Source organism: Tinamus guttatus, unplaced genomic scaffold (genome assembly GCF_059628265.1).
Source record: "Tinamus guttatus ecotype Peru unplaced genomic scaffold, ASM5962826v1 Tinamus_guttatus_pri_ptg000287l, whole genome shotgun sequence".
Classification (NCBI taxonomy): domain Eukaryota; kingdom Metazoa; phylum Chordata; class Aves; order Tinamiformes; family Tinamidae; genus Tinamus; species Tinamus guttatus.
Window position 1 is genome coordinate 14,000,660 of NW_028288821.1, and position 20,055 is coordinate 14,020,714.

A 20,055-nucleotide genomic window follows, 5' to 3' on the forward strand; every position below is an offset into this window, starting at 1 on the left:
TTACCACTTGTCTCTGTGATTTACTCTCTCAATCACCTGAACACCTAATACTTTGGCAATTAAGTACTATTTAAAAGAGAGAGAAAAAAAAAGAAAATGTGGAAAACCACTTGGGGGGTTCCTTTTGTGCTGAGAACTGCTGCAGCTAAGGAGCTGTTTTCCTGTGAAGGTGTCACAGACACAGCAATCCTATAGGCCCTTCTCTTTTTTCCGGAAGTAAATCCAGACTGGTTTTACCTAACTGCACTTTATGTGGTGCAGCCAGGAATTTCCTCACCTCAGCATTGCAGCACTTCTACATTTGGCATTCCTATAATACAGCTGAAGCATTAAAAGTTGTTCTTTTGTATTTTAAGGGACTTCTATGTCATGACTGACTTCACCCCTTGCCTTTTATGAAAAAGAAAAAAAGCAAAAATAAAGGAGAGGAGAGGAATTGGTGCACAGAGAACATAACAGGAATATTTCCTGAGAGATCCACTGAACTGCAGCAGTCTGTCTGTGAGAAGGATTTTCAAAGTGGTCCATAGCTGTTTGGTTGAAATCTTGTCTTTTGTCTCCAGCAGAGATGGAAAAAGAGACAGAGAATCCATCTTTCCAGCATCTTAGACCTCCTCAGCTCAAGCGAAAAGCTGTTAAGTGCCTGATTTCAATTTTCGTAGCAGTCCAAGAGAGCAATTGAGTATTCATAAGGGTTGTGTCAGCGATAAAAAGAGCATAAAGAGAAAAGAGATAGGTATTTAATGCCTTAAAAAACCTGTTATTGACACTGACAGGTACTTATTTATTTTTTCACAGTGAGATTTGTGCTAAAACAGAAACCTGTTAAAAAATAGTTGATACCTTGCTATGCAGAATGCATAAAGAAAACCCATTTCACAATATGTTTAGCATGCTGTATATGCGAATAAAGGGAACAATAACAAATAAGTCTGCCAAAACAAACTACATAAAAATGAAATAAACAATAAAACCCCAAGCATTGTTCATAAGTAGCACAACATGCACTTTCTTTGCCTGTGCAGTTCTTTCTCTTTGGCACAGATTCTAAAATATTTTTTACATCTGGAGTATGAGATTGTTGTGTTTTCTGTATGCATCTTACATAAGTAGTTTCCAGACAAGTGTTTAGCACTATTTAAGAAAGGAATTGGGCATTTATAGGAAGCACCGGAATAGATCTGTATAGTACTATCCTGTTTGTATATTACAAACTGGGATTGTTTGCAACACTGGGGGATGTTGCAAAGCCGTTATATGCCCTTATGCTTCATGCAACAAGTCAGTCTCTAACTAATGCGGGTAAGAGAGATGATTACCTGCAGATAATCTGATTCCTCCACAAAGGTTTTACCCAATTTCATAAACTTCATTCTAGCCTCTGTGAGTGATGCTCAGTTAAGCTGAGGACCCCAGGTCTAACATCACCTCCTATAATTTTATCTTCCTGAATTCTCATGAGGTCAGTCCAAATTCCAAACAAAGAAAACCCAATGTTTTGAATCAGAGGTGCTTTCTTTAATTTTGTGGTATGAAAGAGTATTTTATCACTAGGCAAAGCTAATCAAATATTTTGTCAGCTTTCTAGGTAGTCAACTTGTGGTGCATAGAAGCTACTGTGAATTACTACCCTTTGCAATAGGAGCTGAGATAAATACATGAACCAAAATATAATTACAGAGAAAATAACTAACCAATCTGATTTAATAATAAGGTATATGAGTATTTATTTTTTGAAATAGTGTATAGATTTTATTATAACAAAAGAAATAAAGTAGCTCATCCTAGAGACCATCTCTAGGCACATCAAGGAAAGGAAGATCATCAAGAGTAGTCAGCATGGATTCACCAAGGGGAAGTCATGTTTGATGAACCTGATAGCTTTCTACGACGAGGTGACTGGCTGGGTGGACAATGGCAGAGCTGTGGATGTCGTCTACCTTGACTTCAGCAAGGCTTTCAACACAGTCTCCCATAACATCCCCGTAAGAAAGCTCCAGAAGTGGGGGTTGGATGAGTGGACAGTGAGGTGCACTGAAAGCTGGCTGGATGGCAGAGCGCAGAAGGTGGTGATGAATGGGGCCGAGTATGGTTGTAGGCCTGCTGCCAGTGGTGTCCCGCAAGGATCAGACTGGTCCCAGTGCTGTTCAACTTGTTCATCAGTGACTTGGACGAGGGCACAGAGGGCACCCTCAGCAAGTTTGCAGATGACACCAAACTGGGAGGAGAGGCCGACACTCCTGAGGGCTGCTCTGGCATTCAAATAATAGACCTGGACAGGATGGAGAGCTGGGCAGAGAGGAACCTCATGAGGTTCAGCAAGGACAAATGCAGGGTCCTGCACCTGGGCAGGAATAATCCCAGGCACCAGGACAGATTAGGGGTTGACCTGCTGGAAAGCAGCTCTGTGGAGAGGAATTTGGGAGTCCTAGTTGTCACCAAGTTACCCGTGAGGTAGCAGTGTGCCCTCGTGGCCAAGAAGGTCAATGGGCTCCTGGCTGCAGCAGGAGGAGCGTTGCCAGTGGGCAAGGGAGGGAATCCTGCCCCTCTGCTCAGCTCTGGGGAGGCACCTGGAGCACTGAGTGCAGTTCTGGGCTCCCCAGAATGTGGAGCTTCTAGAGAGGGTCCAGCGTAGGGCAGCGAAGATGAGTAAGGGACTGGAGCAACTATTGTATGAGGAAAGACTAAGCGAGCTGGACCTGTTTAGCCTGGAGAAGAGAAGACCGAGAGGAGATCTGGTCAACATGTACAAGTACCTGAGGGGTGAATGTAGGGAGGATGGGGCCAAACTCTTTTCGGTGGTGGCCCGTGATAGGACAAGGGGTAATGGGGTTGAAACATAGGAAGTTCCGTCTCCATGTGAGGAAGAACAACTTTCCTGTGAGGGTGCCAGAGCCCTGGCACAGGCTGCCCAGAGAGGCTGTGGAGGCTCCTTCTCTGGAGATCTTCAAATCCTGCTGGATGCCACCCGGTGCCCCGTGCTCTGGTTGTCCCTGCTTGGACAGTGGGATTGGACTAGATGATCTCTAGAGGTCCCTGCCAACCTCAGCCATTCTGTGATTCTGTGTGATTCTGTGATAAAAGTTCCCATTCTGCCCCAGAGCTGGAGACCAGACATTTTGCTTTCAGTTATAATATCTTTTTATCCTTCTTTGGCAAAGAAAACACTGTAGTTAACGCAGAAATCCTTCTCAGTGAGCAGTCTCCAAATGGACATGATCCAAAACCTCAAGAAGTCTGTGGAAAAATACTCATACCCAATTGATAGTGGGTTAAGCCTTATTTTTATTTATGGTCAAGATGCTTTAATGGCATGTTTCTGGATGTTATCAATTTCTGTGTAAATAAATGCTTATCTAATTTTTTTTTAATTGGTAAATAAGAATTATTGGCATGAATTCTTTCCCCGGTGAAGTAAAGCTGCCGCTGATTTTCACAAGGCCAAGATTTCATTCTTGCTTTAGCTGGTTCTTGGCAGAGCTGGGTGAGAACTATCCTTTTGGTTTGTCCTTTTTCTCCTAATGAATCGACAAGATGAGATACATTTGCAGTAGTGTGTATAGGGAATAAAGGCATACAATTTTCATTAAGAATGATCAATTACCTTGAAAAAAATGTATATTTTCTTATGTCTGCCTTAATATTCTTCTTTGCATTGTTAACAATAATGGGAGTTGCATACTTAATTGCACCTTAATGAAAACTTACTCGGTTATCTACAGATCCAATGGCTAGGCATTCAGAAAAAAAAAAAAAAGAACTTTCAAAGAAATGGTAGAATCTTTTCTCTGAGGGCTGCAAGGAGAGAGATCTAGAAAATCTAGATGTTTATCCCAGCTTTTGTTGTTGTTTTTTTTTTTTTTCTTTTTCTTTTTTTCTAGTGGCTTATCGATCAAAGTTAAGTTTCACTGGTTGTATTTATTGCGCTGGGCTTGTTTGTGACTTCTGTTGGAATGTGAAATAGAACATTTCCCATTTTCCCTTGGTATTTTTCTTTATCAAAACCTTCCTATATAAGCAAAGCTTATATTGCTTTTATTCAGTGCTGTTGACCATGTTCCCACACATCTCCATCTTTACCTTCGTATGCAGAGCAGAACTAGATGCTCTTCAACCATGGTTATGGGCCTGGCTCTCTTATGATGATAAAGCATTGAAGGACAGGGAGGTGGAATGCGTGTCAGGTTCATAACAGGATGGGTGAATATTTGTAATTAAGGATAAAGGACCAGGAAGTAAAAGATGCAACTTCTGCAATATAAAAAATGCAAAGACTTTAAATGGTTCTGGTGAAGCTGAAGAATCAGAGCATTGATAGTGGGACCTTGTAATGTAGCTAAAATCATAGAATCATAGAATCATAGAATGCTTAGGGTTGGAAGGGACCTCTAGAGATCATCTAGTCCAACCCCCCTGCATACGCAGGGACACCTAGAGCACGTGGCACAGGACTGCATCCAAGCGGGTTTTGAAGATCTCCAGAGAAGGAGACTCCACAACCTCTCTGGGCAGCCTGTTCCAGTGCTCTGTCACCCTCACTGTCAAGAAATTTTTCCTTAAGTTCCTATGGAATTTTTGGTGTTTCAGTTTCCGGCCATTTCCTCTAGTCCTATCAGTGGCTACCACTGAAAAGAGACCATCACCGTCCTCTGCACTCCCTCCCTTGAGGTATTTATATACACTGATTAGATCCCCTCTCAGCCTTCTCTTCTCCAGGCTGAACAGGCCCAGCTCCCTCAGCCTCTCCTCATAGGGCAGATGTTCCAGGCCCCTGATCATCCTTGTGGCCCTGCGCTGGACTCTCTCCAGAAGCTCCACAACCCTCTTGTACTGTGGAGCCCAGAACTGGACACAATACTCCAGATGCGGCCTCACCAGGGCTGAGTAGAGGGGCAGGATCACCTCCCTCGACTTGCTGGAGATGCTCTTCTTAATGCAGCCCAGGATTCCATTGGCCTTCTTGGCCACGAGGGCACACTGCTGCCTCATGGTCAACTTGTCATCCACCATGACACCCAGGTCTTTCTCCGCAGAGCTGCTCTCCAGAAGGTCGGTCCCCAGCCTGTACTGGTGTCTGGGGTTATTCCTCCCCAGGTGCAGAACCTTGCACTTGGCCTTGTTGAATTGCATGAGGTTTTTCACCGCCCAGTTGTCCAGTCTGTCCAGGTCTCTCTGGATGGCAGCGCAGCCCTCTGGGGTATCAGCTACTCCTCCCAGTTTGGTATCATCAGCAAACTTGCTGAGGGAGCACTCTGTGCCTTCGTGCAGGTCATTGATGAATAAATTGAACAGGACTGGACCAAGGACTGACCCCTGGGGGACCCCGCTAGCTCCAGGCCTCCAACTAGACTCGGCACCGCTGATCACCACCCTCTGAGCTCTGCCATCCAGCCAGTTCCTAATCTACCTCACTGTGCACTCATCTATCCCACACGTCCAGAGCTTGCCCAGGAGGATGTTGTGAAGGACGGTGTCAAAAGCCTTGGTGAAGTCAAGATAGACAACATCCACTGCTCTCCCTCATCTATCCAGTTGGTCATTCCGTCATAGAAGCCTATCAGGTTAGTCAAGCAAGATTTCCCCTTGGTGAACCCATGCTGACTACTCTTGAGCACCTTCTTGTCCTCCATGTGCCCGGAGACAACAGCCAGTATGAACCATTCCATCACTTTTCTGGGGACGGAGGTGAGGCTCACTGGCCTGTAGTTGCCTGGATCCTCCTTCTTGCCTTTTTTGAAGACTGGCGTGACACTGGCCTTCTTCCAGTCCTCTGGCACCTCCCACATTCTCCAGGATCTTTCAAAGATGATGGAGAGTGGCTTAGCTATGACATCTGCCAGCTCCCGCAGCACTCTGGGGTGCATCCCATCAGAGCCCATAGATTTGTGGGTACCGAGTTTCCTTAGGTGCTCTCTAACCCAATCTTCCTCTACCCAGGGCGAGTTTTCCTCTCTCCAGGCTTCTTCTCTTGGCGCTAGGGCCTGGGACTCTAAAGGGCTACCCTTGGTAAACACTGAAGCAAAGAAGGCATTCAGCAACTCTGCTTTTTCTGTGTTATTCGTAACCAGGGTGCCCATCCCATTCAGCAGCGGCCCCACGTTTTCCCTGATCTTCCTTTTGCTGTTAATATATTTGAAGAAGTTTTTCTTGTTATTTTTAACGTCCCTTGCCAGATTGCGTTTCAACTGCGCCTTAGCTTTCCTTGTCGCATCTCTGCATTCCCTGACTACGTTCCTGTATTTCTCCCAGGGGGCCTGTCCTTTTTTCCACATTCTGTATACCACCTTCTTCTGCTTGAGCATTGCCACAAGCTCCTTGCTCATCCACGCAGGTCTCCTGCCCCCTCTGCCTGACTTCTTACACACAGGGATGCACTGTTGCTGGGCGTGGAGGAAGTGCCACTTGAAAACTATCCAGCTCTCTTGGGCCCCCTTCCTTCTAGAGCTCTAGCCCATGGGATTCTTCTGAGGAGGTCTCTGAAGAGGCTAAAGTTGGCCCTCCTGAAGTCCATCATTGCAAGGCTTCTTACAGCCCTGCCACCTCCTCGTTGGATCCTGAACTCCACCAACTCATGGTCACTGCAGCCAAGGCTACCCTCCACCTTCACATCTCCTACAAGTCCCTCTCTATTTGTTAGCAGGAGGTCCAGTAGCCCACCTCTCCTCGTTGGCTCCTCCACAACCTGCGTCAAAAAGTTATCGTCAACGCTCTGCAAGAACCTCCAGGACTGTTTGTGCCTGGCCGTGTTGTCCTTCCAGTTGATGTCGGGGTAGTTGACGTCCCCCATGAGAACCAGGGCCTGTGACCGTGAGGCAATATCCAGCTGACTATAGAAGACATCATCAACCTCCTCGTCCTGGTCAGGTGTCCTGTAGCAGACACCCACCACAGTGTCTCCCACATTAGCCTGCCCTTTAACCCTTACCCACAAGCTCAATACATATGACATGTGAGGACATATTTAAGGCAGTGTTATTTTCCAGTTCCATATTGCAAATGTGGTGTCTGTGCAGGTGGCAGAGCAGCAACAAAGCTTGTTATAGTTCAGACTTTCTTCTCCCTCAAAATATCCAGGTTCAGAGCACCTGGAAATCTCTTACTCAATATCTAGTGTCAGGTATATTTCCTTATTTGTCCACTTATTAATTTGTCTCAATTTAACTATTTCAACCTTCCCATCTAAATCGTATCCATCAAACATGCAAGCACATTTAGGCACCAATTCTTGACAGTGTAAGACTGTAAGACTATTTATTTCTTTGAAAATTTCCTCTGTGCAAGGAGATGATTGATTCCATATATGAGTAGCTGATGCCTCAAAAGTCTTTTGTTGAGATCCACCGTCTCCAGCGCCGGCTTCCAGGCTCATCAGCTCTGGTGCCCCCAGCCCCGGTGTGGGAGAGCCCCCGAGAGCTGCTGCTAGTAACCAGCGCTGGGCCCCGCGGACTCGGCCTCCTCTGGATCCTTATTGCCTGGGTGCCCCGAGCAGGTGGCCGTGCGCGATGGTGGTGCCAGCCCGAGATGGAGGAGCTCAGCGTGGGCGGGTGGGCTGGAGGGACAGGGCCCTCCTGGTGTCGGCATGAGCTCTTGCTCGCAGGGGCCGCCTGGCTCTGGACGCAGGCAGATGTTATGGCCTAATTGGCGCTAGGCGCCTGGGGGGTTCCCCGGTCACGGGTCTGAAATGGGAGCAGAGGTTGTGGGCGCAGCCCCAAAGGAGCGGCAGAAGCTGCCGTGAGCTCCTCAAGAGGCGCCCGGAGCTGCCCCGTCCTGAGGGGGCAGCACAGCCGGGCAAACAGGCGACTGCCTTTGTGGGGGTGATCACCTGCCCAGAGAGCAGCATCCGCGGAGCCCGGGGAACGGGGCGGAGATGAAAGGAAGAGGCCGCCAAAGGAGTGGGCCTGCTGCTCCTCCCAGCTGCTGCCGAGCTCTAGAATGTCGGGGCTCGGGGAAGCGCACCTGGAGCACGGGCGCTGCCGGTCCGGGTGCTGGGAATAAAGCACCAGTGGGTGAGCTGTGTGCTGGGGGGAGTGTGAGCAGAGGAAGGTTTGAAGGGACATGTTTGGGTGTAGATTTGTGTCCCACGGACAGAAGCAAACTCACCTCTTGGCAGTGGCCAAGGAGCTGCTGAAGCAGGGCCTCAAGTTCCTCCTCAGGAGACCTAGGGATAGCACAGAGAGGTTTTACTTGTCCTTTTGAAAGGCAGGATGGTAGTTTTTGACTTTAAGGGGGCTGAAGCCAAGGTCTCTGTGCCTCCAGCTTGGGCTTTGCCTGGCCCTGAGAGTCGCCTGTCAGGGGAGGGCCCCAAGAAGGGTGGTAGTTAGTTGGGTTTAACCCGGTTATGAGTAATGCTGGGAGTCCTTCAGCTGCTGCATTTGCAGCCTGCTGAGTGCTGCTATCGGCTCCCCTGCACGCGGTGGCTCTCCCTTCCCGCCCCTCTTTCTGCTGTGGCAGCTGTGGAGCAGGAGGGTGGCAGCGCTGGGAGCAGCACTAGAAGGGAGTCGCTCTGAGGGGAACCCAACTGATCCTGTGAGAGGCCAAACTAGGGATGGCTGCACTGGGACCTCCTTTGCACCTTATCACTTTATAAGGGAGGTGAATTTTAAACGTTACTTTCGTTTCCTGCAGTTTTTCTTGCAACAGAGCCAGAAGGAAAAGACGATGAAGGGGAACGGAGCGCCGATGGTCACAATGTTAAACATTGTGAACCTTCTGGCGTGAGTCCCCATGCCGGAGTCCTCATCCTGAAAGCCACTGGGAAAGATGACTGCAAAATAAAGGGCAGACATCAGAGTTCATATCAAACGTGCTGCTGGGGGAGGGCAAAGGGAGCAGGAGGAGGAGGAGGGCTGAAGTGTGAGGAGCCGAAGCAGTGGCACCCGCGTTGCAGCCGCGGGTCTGGGCATCCCACCCCGCGCGGGATGCCATGTGCTGGAGCGGTTTGGTGCTGTGCCCTGAGGAAACACCCCGTTGTTCTCCCACAGCCCATTCCTTTCAGTGGAGCTGCTCCTGCTCTCATGCCCTCTCCCTCGGCACTGGGGAGAAGGGGAGCAGGAGCCCGTCAGGAGCAGGACCCAGCAGTGCTGGGACGAGGCTGAGCAGATGCTCTTGTGTGCCCAGTCTGGGCAGCCTCAGACGGACCCTTGAAAATTCATCCCTAGCCAACGTCAGGAGGCAGAAGAGGTGTCCCATTGCAGTACGCACCTTCACGCGATGGTGAAGCTGCTCTTTCCTTGGGAATCGGAATCCCCTGTGCAAAAGCACATAGGAAAGCGCACACTAATACAGAGAAGACAGCCATGGCTGCGCCTTCTCTGCAAGGCGTGTGCGCCAATGAGCCCCGGCAACGGGGCCCTTGGTTGTCCCCGCAGCACTGTGACATCACTGGTGATGCAGGGACCTTCCGAAGGTGTCCTGAGCGCCTCACAAAGGGCCGCTGAGCTGCGCGTGGCCTCCTGGCTCCCCCCGACGCGCCCTGGACCAGGGGACTCCCGGTGCCACCCGCTGTTTGTCCCCTCTGTGCTCCTGCGGGAAGGGTTGGAGGGTCACAACTGGATGACAACAGCCTCTCTAGAGGGGGAATGTGTTTCCCAGCCTTTCTTATTTCACAAACCTATCACAACTTGCTGTGGAAGGGGGAGAAGTCACCCACAGACTCCCTGGGCATCGTCACCACATGTTTTGCTTTCTAAAAGGATATTACACAAATTCCTGAAAGAGCTTTACTGTCCTCTGTTCCGTGTGAATATAGTGTTTCTGCTTCTTTGCCTTTTTTTCCATTAGTTCTGTGGATGCCTATTGATATATTATTGACTACTGGCAGAGACACTTCAAACGAGAGAGCCTAGATGGATTTGGAGATGGTTGTGCCTTCGGGTCCTACAGTATATGAATCAAATTCCCCTTAACACCCCACACAGTAATTTTGATGCCAGACTTGGGAGAAATAGTGGCTAGATTTATTCACCCGCTTTTCCATGCCAAAGTGATTACAGATATTTCTGGATTTTCTTTTCTTTTTGGACAAACTGACTTTCAATAATGAAAAATGCATCTCCCAAGCCCTAATACAAAGCAAACTAAAACTCTCTCAGAAACATCTCCTGCTTTTTTCAGTTCCTACAACCTCAAGAAGTCGGGTTAAAGCTAAAAAATATCCCACACTCATCTATCCCACACTTCTGGAGGATGTTGTGAAGGACGGTGTCAAAAGCCTTGGTGAAGTCGAGATAGACGACATCCACCTCTCTCCCCTCATCTATCCAGCCGGTCATTTCATCATAGAAGGCTATCAGGTTAGTCAAGCAAGATTTCCCCTTGGTGAATCCATGCTGACTACACTTGAGCACCTTCTTGTCCTCCATGTGCCTGGAGACAACGGCCAGCATGAGCCGTTCCATCACTTTTCCGGGGACGGAGGTGAGGCTCACTGGCCTGTAGTTGCCTGGGTCCTCCTTCTTGCCTTTTTTGAAGACTGGCGTGACATTGGCCTTCTTCCAGTCTTCCGGCACCTCCCCCATTCTCCAGGATCTTTCAAAGATGATGGAGAGCGGCTTAGCTATGACCTCTGCCAGCTCCCGCAGCACTCTGGGGTGCATCCCATCAGGGCCCATGGATTTGTGGGTATCGAGGTTCCTTAGGTGCTCTCTGACCCAATCTTCCTCTACCCAGGGCAAGTCTTCCTCTCCACCCGCTTCTTCTCTTGTCTCTAGGGCCTGGGGCTCTAAAGGGCTGCCCTTGGAAAACACCGAAGCAAAGAAGGCATTCAGCAACTCTGCTTTTTCTGTGTTATTTGTAACCAGGGTGCCCATCCCGTCCGCCAGCGGACCGACGTTCTCCCTGATCTTCCTTTTGCTGTTAATGTATTTGAAGAATTTGTTTTTGTTATTTTTAACGTCCCTTGCCAGCTTGCCTTCCAGACGTGCCTTAGCTTTCCTTGTCGCATCTCTGCACTCCCTGACTATGTTCCTGTATTTCTCCCAGGGGGCCTGTCCTTTTTTCCACATTCTGTATACCGCTGCCTTCTGCTTGAGCATTGCCACAAGCTCCCGGCTCATCCACGCAGGTCGCCTGCCCCCTCTGCCTCCCTTCCTACACACAGGGATGCACTGTTGCTGGACGTGGAGGAAGTGCCGCTTGAAAACTAACCAGCTCTCTTGGGCCCCCCTGCCTTCTAGAGCACTAGCCCATGGGATTCTACCGAGGAGGTCTCTGAAAAGGCTAAAGTTGGCCCTCCTGAAGTCCATCATCGCAAGGCTACTTACAGCCCTGCCTCCTCCTCGTTGAATCCTGAACTCCACCAACTCATGGTCACTGCAGCCGAGGCTACCCCCCACCTTCACATCTCCTACTAGGCCCTCCCTATTTGATAGCACGAGGTCCAGTAGCCCACCTCTCCTTGTCGGCTTCTCCACAACCTGTGTCAAAAAGTTATCGTCGACGCACTGCAGGAACCTCCAGGACTGCTTATGCCTGGCTGTGTTGTCCTCCCAGTTGATGTCGGGGTAGTTGACGTCCCCCATGAGAACCAGGGCCTGTGACCATGAGGCAATATCCAGCTGCAGAACCAGGGCCAAGCATTAAGAGCTGAAGCATTAATTTTGCAGAGATTTGCTCTGTATTATGTTACGACTTCCTGTGGGCTTTTAAGAAATAATCGTATACATTCAACTAGATTCTAAGTATTCCTCCATACAAGTGAGGAGTAACTACAGAAAAACTACACCTTTCAATAAGAACTGCAAAATGCTCTCTACAGTGAATGCCGCTTAGCCCCTAAAAATTGATTATTCCACTCCATATATTTCCCCAAGCCATTTAAGTGCATCAGATAGTTATGGATGTTTGACATGCTAACTGACTATCTAGCCAAAGTAGCACTTTTGTTAGGTAAGTGAAGTGTTTCCAGTAAACTTGGCACATCTCTATCGTTAATACGCTACCATCCGCCTTACAAATAGACAATTTGTGGCATGACATTTTTGGATTGAGCTATATGGATTAATTGTGTTCATTCTAAATATGTATCATTGGTTTTTCTAAATGACCTGCCTTGTTACTTTTTGGCATAATAGATTTTTTTAGACTTTCTGCATAATAGACTTTTTTAGACTTTCTGCATAATAGATTTTCAGTGTATAAAGCACTTACTGTTTATTCCATTTTGCAAAATAAACTGACAAGAAATAACACATTTTAACATTTTAGGGGAATTTTCCTTCCTCATCATAGTGTTTGCAAATAACAGTTGTGCTCTATCTGAAGTTGTGATTAATGTCAGACTATGTAGAGACCAGAAACAAAGACTTTTTTCCAATTAATTTATTAATTAGGATTTCTCAAAGCTTTTCTGGCACTTAACTAATTCAGCTGATGAAGTAGTAAATAGGAACTTCCTGAGGAAGTTATTTCTCTCTCAAAGATGCAGTGAGCAAATAGCAATAGATAGCAAATAACTAGGAAACAACTAGCAAGGGGGGTGGGATGAAGATGAATTTTTGTTTCAGCTGCTTACCATGTCACTCCCTTTTCTTGCTCTCATTGTAGTTCTTTTCTTTGAAAGATGTGCTGGAGACATGCTCTCATTGCAGCAGACAGTGTTGAGAAAAAAGTGACTTGGAAAACCTGAAATACTTCAGCCGATCTGTTCGTGGCCAAAGATAGCTTGGCAGAGTGGTATTTCTGCTTGGTGTGAGGGATAAGTCACAATTTCAAAATAGGAACAACCAGGACAAGGAAGGAGCATTTTTTTTTTAATTTTTCCTTTTGATACAAGTAAAGCTTCTCAATTCAAGTGAAGCCTGTTAAGCCTGTGATTAACTGCTAAGTGACAGGAGTTTTGGTTTTCCTTTTTAAAAGCTGGAAGAATATCTAAGAGGTCTAATTGTAAATTCAGTCTGATAGTTTCAAGAATATTGATATGTTGGAAGAGCCCTATTATTTTTTAATTGTATATTGGTTTCATAGCTTTTGACTTGTGGATTTCCTTCTATCATCAGACTTGTTTCTCTCTGTGATCAGGTTAGAGGTCACAAGCTCACATGAGTTGCCATTGACTTCCATGTAGCTCTGGCTGATGAGAAGAAACTAGGGCTTGTGACATTAGAGCTCCTTTTGAAGGACTAAAATCATTATTGCTGCAGTCTATTGATCTAGCAACATGAGTTGTTGATTCAATATAGAAATAATCAAAATATTTATGACCAGAGCTGTCAACTTTGCAGTGTCCATCTGACTTAACGTGCTTTGCAGTGTTATATGAGAACAGAAAAGTTCTCTGAATTTTCAGAAGTGTAACATTGTGTCCTGCAGCTCTAGTCCCTTTTAAAAGGGCTGAAAATATTTTCTTAATTTATTCAGGATAATGGGAAGTGGTCATATCTTATGACATCTTTTAAAAGACCAATCATACTTTTAATAGCTTAATTAATCACAGCATGAAAGAGGCACAGTCCCCAAGGACATTTATTTTTTTCCTCTCACCTACAAAGTCTGATTGGCTGTTTTCTGTATCAAAGCCAGCTGCTTGATAGTGAAGGGTATGGCTACGATGGTTGATCAAACAGACACAAAATCATCATAGACACTCTTCACTGTAAGAAGACCGAGCTATAAAGCCCGTCTAGATGTTTCTAGCCCTTACATGTAGATGAGCGCATGTGATCTTATTGCTTGCCTCAACTGTCAGAACGTCCTCTCCTGTTTCAGTCAAGCAGAGATTAAAAAAAAATCTGAAGTATAATCAGAAAACCTAAATGCAGGGCAATGAGTGACACGCCAAAAGGGAGCCGGTGCCTAATCTGAGAACAGCCAAGGACCCAGGTTCTCTGTGCTGGTCAATGGGCTCATTACTTCTCAGCACTGAGAAACACGCTGCTTGCTTTGTCACACAGTCTGTCTCATCTCATTAGCAAAATGACTTGAACATGTTGACAGCATGTAATGGCTTTTGCTGCATATGCTAAGAAGTGATTTTAAACCAATTTGCTGTTTTCTTTGTAGGCAGAGTGTGACTGTTGGTTGTTGCTAAGGTCCCCTAAAAGTTATTTGTGTATCACAATTCCTGTAGGTAAAATATGAAACTGTGAGACAGATGAGACAGCGCGTCAATGCGCTCGCGTCTTCTCCGTGTGCTAACGCACTCCCACGCGTTGTGCGCCCGGGCGCGCGGCGCGGGCGGGCGGAATCGGCGCTCGTGACTCAACGGGCAGCTTGTGCATGTGCTCATGCTTGCGCCAAGTGCTGTTAAAGCAGAGCTAATTTTTCACTGCAAACTGAAAGATGAACTTTTTTAGAATATAACGTCTGTGTCTGATAAATGTATTTAAACATTAGACTTCATTCTTCTCTCAAGTACCACCTATCTTATTGGATCACATTTATATTTTACCCACCTAGAACTGATGGGATGATCAAAGCCTCCAGGAAAGGTTCTATATGTCCATGCTTTTTTTTGAAATATTTACAAAATTCCTCTGATGCATCTAGAAATAGTTTGGATTTTCTTTTCAATACAATATTTTAAAATATGCTTTTTGGGAAATCTAAATGATCAAGCAGCAAATAACAGGCAAGAAGAAGAAATATTTGAAAGGTTAAAAGTTTGTGTGGCAAGCTCCATTGTAACTAATGATGCTGTACTTCCAATCACCATAAAAGTTTGATAGTCTAAATTTAGACCTTTTATGTCTCTGATTTATTTTATCTTGAGCTAATGTTCGGAAATATTTTGTGCTCGAAGGCTGGCAAACCTACTCAGTTTGGAAAAGTGACATTTGTTCACTTGCTTGGCAGGTTGTCAAGGTGGAAAGTAGAAAGGAAATGTCCCATTTGCGTTTGTGTATTCACAGATCTCCCCTTGCTTCTTGAATGTTGGCAATGCACCTCTGTAGCACAGTGACGTCTCCTACCTGTTGTTTGATTGCATTAGATTTATTGGCAGGCATCTTTTGCCCGTGCATTCAGATCTTCCTTCCTGGCCTGTTTTAAAAGCTTATGACCTTGGCTCTCAAACAGGGTATGTCATTTATGGGGACTCAGCCCAAAGTGCCACTGGCTGCCTTTTATTCTGCTGCTGCTTCAACATTTTTTTTCGACTTCCTCAAGTTATATCTGGCTCAGCTGGTAGCCTGTGGCTCCAAGCTCCTGTCATTTGATTTAACAACTCACAAATCAGCTAAGTCAAAATTAATTAATGAATTCCTGTTTCCTGCTTGTTGAGCTCTCCCAAATAATTCGTTTTTAATTTACTCAAAGTACCAAAAACATTCGGGCTGGCATTATTTGTCCAAGGTGGCTATGAGAATAGAAGGCTCAAAAATCCATTAGAGAATGTTGTTTCTGAAAATTTTACTTTAAAATGCCTGCTTTTATTTTAGATGGGAGATGCAATATAAGCCTCATTTTCAAAAGCCAAATAAGGAATAAATATAGCATAACAGCCATTCTTCCATGAGCTCTTAAAAAAAATGCACAGATATACAGCAGAAACTCATCTGAGTTAAGTGTATCTATTTTCTATGAGAACATGCAGACTACAGCATCACATGAAGCTAAAAATTGTGGGATGACTACAGATTTTGTTATTTTTATAGAATAATCCTTTTATATGTATGTATTTATATATATATTGGTTGGACTAGATGATCTCTAGAGGTCCCTTCCAACCCTAAGCATTCTATGATTCTATGATTCTATGATTCTATGATATATATCTATATATATATAAAGCAGAATGGAGAGAAGGAAAGCAAAGCAGCAAGAGAGTGAGTAGTTTCTTGCGTTGGGGATTTTCTAAAATGAAGTTGACCTTTGGGCAATGCCAGGATAATTTTCATGACATCCTGGTAGCATAAGTGAGAAAGTTTAGAAATATGAAAAGAGCTTTCAACAATGATTGAATATAAGCTTAGAGCAGCACTTGTGCCTTGTTAGTTTATATTTTTATTAAAGTTTTCTATTAAGTTTAGTTTAATCACAGTTGTTAGCTGTGATTTTTCAAAGACACTTAACAGCTAAACCTCCTGAAATATGAGTCAGATTTCCTAGGTAATTTGAAACTTAAATTTTTAAGGTAAACTTTCTTAAAGCACATCAGGCAACTGCTGCTGGAGTTTGTGTACAATTTGCTTTGCCTCTAGATTCTTGTTTCATCCTCTGAGCACCTTTTCTGCATATTTTGCTTTATGAGCTAGCTGGAGATAATACTCTAGGTTTTTAATCTGCCTATTGGAAAAGCTGAAAAGGAATGTAAAATCTCCTTAAATATGAGCTGATGGCATTACGTTATGATTCTTGTGTTAAATCCCACCAAAACTTCTCCACCAAGCTTGATTCCCAGGAGTGTGAGTTAGCACGACGTTCCCCCACAGCAGTGGGCCAGGCCACAGCAGATTTGCTGTGCAAGGGCTTGCTGTGCCCTTGCATCCCTCCTTGGACAGTGAGAGGTGGAGCAGAGGTATGGCAACATATGTGTCCACATGGGGAAATTCAGGAAAGCCAAGCTGTGTTAAGCGCGTGCGTTTAAGGTACATTAGCTAAGATGCATTGAATGCAGGAGAAGGATTTGCCTATTTGCGGTAAAGTAGCAAGAATTAGTTTATGCTAAAGTAAAAGAAGCAAAGCACTGAAATAATTTGAATGTTCAATAGCACACTTTTAGTTAATGACAGTCTTTTTGTGCATCCTCAGACAAGATTTGATTCATTTAGACAGATAACCTTGACAGATTGTTAAAACTGACCTTTTGAAATTCAGGGCCCTGATCATAATTCCAGATGAGTTGTCAGGTGTCTCATGTAAACACGCTTTGTGTTGGCCAAAAGACCTAAAAATTCACAAAACATGTTTTCTCACCTATTCAAAAGTGCTTGAGTAGCTCCCTCAAGTTTCAGCTATGCAGACGTTTGTGGTGGAGCCTGTGCAGGATTTGTTTAGAGCCGCATTGCAAGACGGCGCTCACGCGTCTTCTCCAGAAATGCAGCCCGTTCTGTGGTGCTCCTAGGGCAGTCCCCAGAAATTAATCTTTCCCCAGATATGTGTTTAGAGTGCTGCATCTGCTAGGAGGCATTGGCATTGTTTGGATTTGCTTTTTGTTCTACACAAAACACAAAGTAGATGATTGAACAAACAGACAAATAGCTTCCACGCCTCATAGAGTGGTATTGCAGCTCCTTTGCACCAGCAAGACGATATTGTGGTTTTTTTTCCAGTTTGAAACTCAAGCACCATTGATGTCATTTTTGCTGGCAAACCAAAGAGGGAAAAGTTAAGCCGTTCCTATTTCCTGTCAGTGCAATCCTATTCTATGTTCTCAGAGAAGGTGTATCTGACATCTGCTTTCTCCATCACTGCAGCACAGCGCCCAACATGCTCAGACTGGTACAGAAACATGGAAAATGAGCCAGGCCTATGTACAAACAGTTTGTCTCCCGCTGTAGCTGCTCTAATACGCATGTAATTCCCTCTGGAATATAGAACGTGCTCATTTGAAAGTTTGGAGCTCTACGAATTGCCCTCTAACCAAAGATCTTAAGAAACGATGGTGTTTTCTGTTGGAAGCTTCAACAGGCATACATGTGTTGTTGGTCCATGCAGGACCGCGTGCTCCTTGACGCTGGTGGTGGAGAGGAGCTCAGCTCTGCTCCTCGGCGTCCTGCTGCTGCGCCGGGCCGCGTCGCGCGGCCTCCCCGTCTGCGGGGCTCTGTGTGTGCGACCTCGCGGTGGAGGCAGTGCCGTTCTGCAGCTGTGGGACTTGCTTTGCTTTTTCTTGGACTTCTCTTTCCACCCTCCTACCTAGAGTTCCCTGCACAACTTTTTTCCCTCCTTTACTTTCAGGCCTAAATGAGACATGGAATAACCCACTGACTTTACTACCTGAAGAGTTGGTAGTTCTTTGCCTTTATTGGAGAAATACTATTTTACTGGTGCCGTGATGTCCTTTTTTAGAATGGATGCATATATAATATATCTAAAACAAGATGGCAGTAATTGCTTATCTTATTTATGTTTATGGAGTAAAAATAATTATGAGTTATACTAGGAATATTTCTTAAGTAAATGTTTGCATTAATAATTAATTTCTCAGTGAGACCTAATTGCCTCTCACAATGATATGGAGCATGAGACACCACTTTGAGCGTAATAAATAGCAGCTTGTTCCCCTAAACATATGTTGAAATCCTAGTCAATGACTAATGAAGATCGTGCATCACAAAGCAAACAGTTTGGCAGAACTTTTGCAAAACAACCTCAGTTTAGAAGTGTGTGGAGTTGCCCACTGAACTGGCTCATGGTACTGCTGCTTCCCGTGCGTACCTTTTGACTTTGCACTAGATTGGAGGAGCTGAATTCGTATATTCACCTGCGGCTGGGCACAGCTGGTGTTTGCCTATCAGCCCTCCTGCAGCTCCTTGCTTAGCACGTAGGCCAAGACAGCAGTATGTGTATAGCTGGGATCTAAATTTCTTTCATAGTAGATTGTTGCAGGCTTTATCTGCTTTGAAACAAATTTCTTTTTACGTAGCATCTAGCATACCTTATACTCTGTAGAGAGGAAAAAAATAAGACTAAAAAGGCTTGATCCTGGAATCATGGGCCCCCAAGACTGTGCACTCAGCAGAGCCTTCTTTCAGTGAGCGTTTGCAAAGCCAGACTTTAATTTAGACAGCACAGCCAGAGATGATGCAAGGAGTGGGAAGAGGGAGAAGTAACATGGGAAGATGGTGAGAGGACATTGACATTATGAGTAAATCTTGGTAATTCCTTTCTATTTATAACTGTGGGCTGCAGGATGTCGTATGTGTAGCTGAGATTGCTTTATTATGTTCAGAGCAGGGATAGTTCAAGTTGACCAGCCGTGCTCAGGAGGTCTCAGTACGTCCCCAGCGCTGACTTGGTGGCTGCCGCGTGCACCACGCGGTCACCTGTGAGGGTCAAGGTGCTGCAGCTGCTGGTTCACGGTCTAAGGTTCACACCGAAATAGGGACCTGCTATTCCTGGGCAGTTCCAGTCTCTGAACCTTTTTGTGAACAGCCAGATGACCCATGGCTGGTGATGTTCCAGGTTGTAGGGAATTTGTTTTGGGATATCAGGGAGAGACAGTGGAAGATTGTTAGCTGTTGAAAAATATTTTTCTGGCTGCAGTTACGGATATCTGCCTGTGCTGTAGCACAGCTAAAGCTTAGACATGTATTCCTATCTGTGCAAGCAAAAAGGGGTGCAAAGGGCAAATAAATACATGTTTAAGCACTTTGTGTGTGAAAGGAGATAAAGCTGGCCGTAAGCGTTTGTAGGCACAGGAGCTGAGACAACAGTGAAAATATATACTAACTCACAAAGATTAAGAAAATTGCTTGGTTACACCATGGGGTCCCCAAAGTCCTTGACTAGTGCGGGGCTGATAGCTCTCCCACATGGAGCAGCACTCACAGTCCGTCAGCGCTTACCTGCCTCTGCAGCCTTCCCGATGAGCTGTCGGGCTCTCCTGTGTTGCTTAGGGAAATGACAAACTGAGGCTTCTGTTTTTCTGCCAAACTCTGGTTGTTTTGCTGTCGTTCACTTCTCCCACCGTGTCCATCCGTCTGTCTTTGCTATCTCTTCCCTTCAGTCTGTACTCAGCACTGTAGATCTCGGGAGCAAAGGCGTCTTTTCAAAAAGACTTTATTGGTGGCATTCCTAGCTACTGCCATTACAGAAACAAGAAATTATACACATATATATATATATATATATAGAGAGAGAGAGAGAGAGCTTGGTTTGCATTGAAGTTAAAAGCTTATAGCCTATTGATTAAAATGAACAAGGGAGAAGATTTGGATAAGAAAAAAAGAAACCCTCTGCATGTAAGGCTGTGGCTGAAAACAAGCATTCCCATTCACTTTGAAAGAGAACAAAATTCACACTGCTTTTCCATCTTGTCTGGCGTCAGTTTTCTCATATCTAAATACTGCAGCATACATTAACTTACATGGCTTGCTGTTGTATTGCACTGGAAAAGACTTTTATCTCCCTCCTTCACATCCTCATGGTTAATGAGGAAAGACTCCTATGCATCCTGCA